We start from the raw sequence: 6,522 nt of genomic DNA, 5'->3' as shown, positions 1-6,522 counted from the left end.
AGTACAGTGCCAGGAGCATAGTAGACACTTGAGAGTGTTTATAGAGGAAATAATGAATTTTATTTGTAATAGGAATAGAATGTTAATATATTTAATGTTAATATACTTCTGTGTTGTTTTTTTCTATTAGCCCTATCTATTAACCCTATAAGTGCCTGCTGGATTAAAGTAATAATAAAGAAAAAGGCTTCCAGGCTGGATTTTCACTAAGGCCAAGATCTACTTTGTTTACCAAGGATTACATCTAAAAGTGATTATTAATACGTCTCTTTTACTCTGATTTCATGACTAGGAATATCACCCTAATTAGTCCAGAGCCATCTTATGTGGGAAGGAGACTAGAGAAAAACTAAGGCAAGATGAATATAATGAGAAAATACAGGTAATATGCAGTTTTGGACAAAGTAAAACAGTATCCTTTCAAGCAATGCCATTTTTCTGGAAAAGAATTTTCCAAATTCCTTTTACTCCCATTTAACATATTCAGGGTTTAAATTGGCTTTGGAGTCAGAAGAAAGATTTGGCAGAAAGTAAAAAGAACCTCAGGTTTTCCCATGGCCTTGAGATTATAGCACAATTAGAAAAGGCACGAGGAAGAGAGAGCTAATCAGTTGTATGTCCAAGTTTTCCTTTCTATGGTTTTAGTTCACTAAAAGTTGAGAGGTAAGATTTCCTGGTAGGCGGTGAGTGGGGAGAGGCTCTTGTCTGTGCTCTTAGTTTTGAACTCTGGAAAGAGATACTTTCTTTAGTCTCCCTTAAACAATCTGGAGGGTGGCAATATCAACTTGAAGGCTTAGTAAGCAATTACAGGCATGAGTCATTTTAGTTTTTCCAAGTTCCTCAGAGGCATCATGGGACATGAATGCTGACATGAGCTGTAGAGGGCCAGCTATCAGGTCCTTTGAGGCAACAGAATCTGAAGGTAACTGAGCAGGCCAGGGCACTAGTAAAGGAAGTGTGTAGACTCAATAGTCTTCAAGCAGTAGAGTTGAAGGGACACAATCAGTCAGACAGCTCTACTCAGCTCTGACCAAGCCAGGGGTTACATGTTCTATCAGTCATGCATTCTATCAGCCATGAATGAGCACAAGGAACAAGCAGCTGAATGACACACATGACCCCCTGAGACTACATGACTAAACCTGACGACCAATAGATGAGCACTTCTGAAAAATATCTAGTCATATGTGGATAAAAATGTTACTTTTTGTATGCAAATCCAAATTATAATTAAATTCTGAAAACCCAATTATGAGGAACTGTGGGCAGAATGGTCTCGTTTCAACTTGTCAATGATCAGGCAGCACAAGTACAGGACGAGGTCACTCTTAATAGCCATTTAGAGCAGTGCACTTGCAATCCTTTAACGAAAAATGTTACTGATAGGAGAGCCTCACCTTGCTTAAACCTTCTGAGATTTATGATTGCAGGTCACAGTATAAACAGACTTGAAGACATTTATTTTGAGGGTCAGGATACGGAAGTAATGACTGCTTTTAATTCCCTCTAGAATATCTACAACAATAATGACTTTTAATCAATAACCTAGGTTCCTAGTTGGAAATGCTCATTCTATTGTTTTCTAAATCTGTTTATATTATGTTATATTGTTTATTGTTTATCTAGTTATAGTGTTTCCTATATGCAATCTGACTTAAGTACAGTAGAAATAACCATTTATTGTATATGAAGATGAATTTACACACATAATCTTTTTAAATTCTCACAATTACTCTGAGGCTAGAAATCGTTATCCCATACATGAAGGAAGCTGACTCTCCAAGAAGACATGTAAAATACCAAATATTACAACTAATAAAATGAAAGGGCCTGTATTTATTGGGTGAGTGCTTATCACGGGTCAAGAACTTTTCATAAATGATTTGAAGTAATCATTAAGACAACCCTATCAAGTGGATATTTGTATGTGTTTTATTGATGAGAAAGATTAAGTAATTTGCTCAAGATCACACATCAGGATTACAACTCAGGTCTGATCTTACTTAAATGTTGCTGTTCTTTCACTCTGACTTTTTCCTCATATTTGTGTCAGTTTGAAGATCAGTTTAACCACTATAAAATTCATAATATACTGCAGAGCCTCATGTATTATTTGTAACCTCATATATTATTTGAAGGATGAAAAAGCAAATCAAAACATAACAGATTGAAATATAGTCTAAACTTTTGAGTTCTTATTGTTTTTTGTTTAATTTTCCAATCTCGCAGGGATTAAATGAGATAATATATTAAAAGTGTGAAACATAGGCCTGCTACATAATAGACTCAAATTATTTTATTTGTTTATTCTCCTTTAAGTTTCGCATATGTGTGTATATATACATACACATATATATATATACACACACATATATGTATATATATACATATTTACATGTAAATATGTATAACACACATATACATATATACATATGTCTTCCCTTTATATAAACATATAATTTTGTTGATACTATAAAACTGCAAAGGCAGAAAATAAAACATTTGAGTAAATTTGTTAATTTTTTAATAGATACAAAATAACTTAAAAAGAAATTCTTACAAAGACTACTTAATTCAATAGTTAAATGAGAAGCATTATAATTTGATCTAGACTAAAAATCTAAAATTAATATTATTAAAATTATAAAACTTTATTTTTGCTAGTTGACAATATACTATTATTATTGTTGCCATTCGAAGTATTGATATAGGATAGAGTCAGGAAAAAAGCTTAAATGTATTTTAAAAATTAAAATGTTTAAAAATAATATATCAAATTTTAGGTTTAAAAAAACTATAATTAGAGAAAATATACCTTGGTAAATACATGAAGCAAAGACACTTTGCAACGTTGGGCAATGGGATGTCTGCATAGCCCTCTTGCTCCCTAGGATTTCAGTCAGTCCATCTGGTCATCTAACAGGGGGCCTGAAGACTGTGGGTGATCTCGCAGACCATATGTGCTACGATACCTAGGAACAACTGGAGCTTGGCTAATGACGTGGCAAGAACCTAAATTTGGATTTAACTCATTTTTATTGAGCAGAACCCAAACTTCACTGTTATTTTTACACATTTTTTTTTTGCTTTGTATATCATTAACTTTGAAATGGGGCTGCAAAAATATACCCCTTTTCACTAGAGACACGTTCCAAGTGACCTGTTTAACCAATATCATGCCTCTTGTTCTATGGAAAATTTTAAAAAGTCAAGAAAAATAATGTTGTAATCTTGCTTATGCTGAGAGATGTTAAAAAGTAGAGATCACCAGTGGGTTGGCATTGATATTGCAACTGTGACTGAATGACCTCGGTTACTTCTCTGAGCAAGAGTCTTTTAATCTCAGAGCTGAGGTAAGAAAACATAAATATGCAACTGCTGAGACAGGTACAAACCTGCAGGGAGTGATTAAACCCAGGAATGGGCGAGAAGAGATTCAAAATAGATGAAAAATAAAGGGTTGATAAGATAATCATCAAAATCCTGGGAATTATCCTGTTGTCTGTTTCTAGGTGAGCATTCTCTTCCGTAAGAGGTCATCTCATTAAAAAAGTTCACCTTCTTTGTGTCACTTGAGCACCATTTACAAATACAGCGAAATTTATCACCGGGCAATAGGGCATGGGAGATTGAACAAAGTATGTAGCATTCAGAGGGAATGATATCATTCAGAGCCAGGTTCCCTGTTTAATATCATCAATTATTTGCTTCATCTCCAATTTCACATTGATCATTAGATCTGATCAAAGAAATGTCAATGATATTGAGAAACTTATTTTCAATTCAAGATTAGTGCAAAATACATTATAAGATCAAGGAAAATTTTTTCACAGAAACTGTAACAGGAAGATGTCTTTCAGATGACTGATACGTTTATCTTGAAGAAATTCTACACCTCTAAAGAAAGAGATGGGGTGATTTAATCTGCAGACTACTTCACAACCTCAGTATCCTGAACAATTTTTACTGGATTAGAAAGCATTAACTCGGATCCTTATCCTTAGGTGTTACATATCAAAGACTACATTTGACATTTAGAAGCAAATTAAATGTCCAAATAAGCTTTACATAAATGCCACATCTATTTAATTTCTTTTTACAGGTTAGAAATTAGAAGGGTGTGGGCTCTCTCTTAATTTGTATTGTGTTGCTTTAAATTCCAGTTTGTTCTGGTTTGTGATTTAAAAACTGGTAAATAATGCCAGGGAGATGCCACATTTAGTTCAGCAATGTGTTGTCATTTCGTTAGGAAGCTTTTTTTTTTTTTTTCCTTGAACACAAGTGAAATCACTTGAATAATATTAACTTTTATGTTCAAAATTGGTCTTGGATTACTTTCAATATAACACATAATGGAGGATTACAAAAAAGGAGAACTAATGTTTAGGTGCGTAGAGGGTTCTTCGCATCTTAAACACGAAATTCTCAGTTTATTTATCAGCAGGCTATTTGATTACCACTAAGTAACAAAATCTATTTTTTACGTGCAGACACCATTACAGAGGATGTTATTGAGACTATAAGTGGCTTATCTGTGTAGCAATGGCATCATCAAGATGAGAGATATATTTCTGTTACTGGTTCTAGACTCTGAATGTTGACTTTCTATGGAACAGAACACCCCGTTTAGTTGAGGTAAGCAACCAGAGTTAAGAGGACAACATAATACTTTTATTCAAGATCTAGGCAATTAAAAACAAACTAACAAACAAACAATGAGCAAGTGGAACTATGGAATTATGGTCAAAGCTAGAGCAAAAAATGAATTGAAGACTCTGGATGATGAGAGTTTTCAAAAAAGAGTTCTATGGGTAGTTTCCCTGAAAAGTCTGTGGCAGAGTACCAGTAGGAATAAATTTATGAATCATTCAACAAATATTTACTGTGTGGATCAACTAGAGCCCAGTCAGGAGACAGAAGTCACCTCAGTTATGTGACCAGAGAGAATTTAATATAAAGAATCATTAACCAGATATCTAGTCATTAACTAACTGCCTCAAAGGGTAAAAGCAGAATTTTAAGTACCCTGGTAGTAGCAACTGCAGGAAGCAGCTACCACTCCCATGATTGAAGGAAAACGGGGAAAGATTAGAATAACTAAAACTTAGAAACATAGAAAAATCCCACAAAGCTGAAACTTGTACCTCTGAGGAGGAGTTACTTGCCTAGTGCTGGATTCTGAGCTTAGGGAGTGATCCTGTGAGGCTGAAACCCAGACCTTTCCTGAAGGACCACCAGGCAGCAGGGATGGTATTTTGCTCAGAAGCAGTGTTGTATGGAGTGCCACAACAATAAATGAGGCATTATGTAAACCTAAGATGCCATGCTGGCATTTGCATATGGATAAGGAAGGCAGAACTGTATCCAGAATAGATAACTATTTCAGTGAGGACTATGTCCCCCTTCATGATGAAAGAGATCCATTGTAACCAAGTGGCTGTCTGGTACCCTGGGACATGGTACCATATTAAGGTCTCAGTATTCATTTCTACTGTTGGTGAATAGAGCACTTCGCAGCTATGGTAGCCAGGTCATGGGCCCATCGGACAATTCATGCGTGCTTGGGGAAAGACGCTGACTGACACAAAACATGTTATTGGGCAATCTTATTGTTAAATGCTTTCTCTGTTGTAGATGCCCTGTCGTGAATATCCATATGAGACATAAAATCCTCATATTCTGTGCCTATTATGAAATACCCATCTATATACCACTTTCCAGGATTACCTCATCATCATGCTTTTGATGCTATTTGTTCGAAATCCCTAACCATCCAGCCAAATCATTGGTTACCACCTACAAATCAATGAAGATATTAACTCTGACCATTTATTTCCAGACAAAGTGGAAAACCAAACATACTACTCAAAGATCTTCCCACTGAAAAATTTTCCTTCACTATTCTCCCTCAGACTATCTGAGGGAGTTTTAATAATACAGACATCCATTCTTATATGGTGCCAGCATTTTAAGCAGAACCATCTGGAAAATGGGCCCATTATTTTTCTTCTCCATTAAATAGTCATCAGAAACTCCCCCAAATGGACATAAATGTGCATTGAAGGAGGGGACTCAATGTAGCAGGAGTCAGTGCCAAAGACCCTGAGACTCATGTTTATGCAATGTACTGTGTCTTCTGGACCTGCTCAAGCTTGATCTCTTATATATCATTTCCATTTGTTAATATATTGCAGCTGTATATGGCCAACATTAAGCTTGATGGATCAGATAGTATTCAGTGTATGGTGATCAATCGATGACACATGATAAGGTAGTCAATCTCTACTAGAACCAAATAGAAAGATAGGAGCTCTTTCTCAAAGAAACGGTTATATGAATGAAAAAGAGGGCAATAATTTAGACAAAACTCTAGAGGTCTTATTCTTTTCTGGCTGCTTGCCAGAAGATTCACAGAGCACTCCTATTTGCCATAGACATTTGGATATCATTAGATCTGCTGGATGCTTAGGCCTGGGTACAATGCTTACACTATGCTTTAGACTTTTCATAAAGTTTTTCTTG

This window comes from Pteropus medius, unplaced genomic scaffold, assembly GCF_902729225.1.
Source record: "Pteropus medius unplaced genomic scaffold, Ma_sr-lr_union100, whole genome shotgun sequence".
NCBI classification, from domain to species: domain Eukaryota; kingdom Metazoa; phylum Chordata; class Mammalia; order Chiroptera; family Pteropodidae; genus Pteropus; species Pteropus medius.
The sequence above is the reverse complement of the archived record's forward strand: the minus strand, read 5'-3'. Positions refer to the sequence as shown.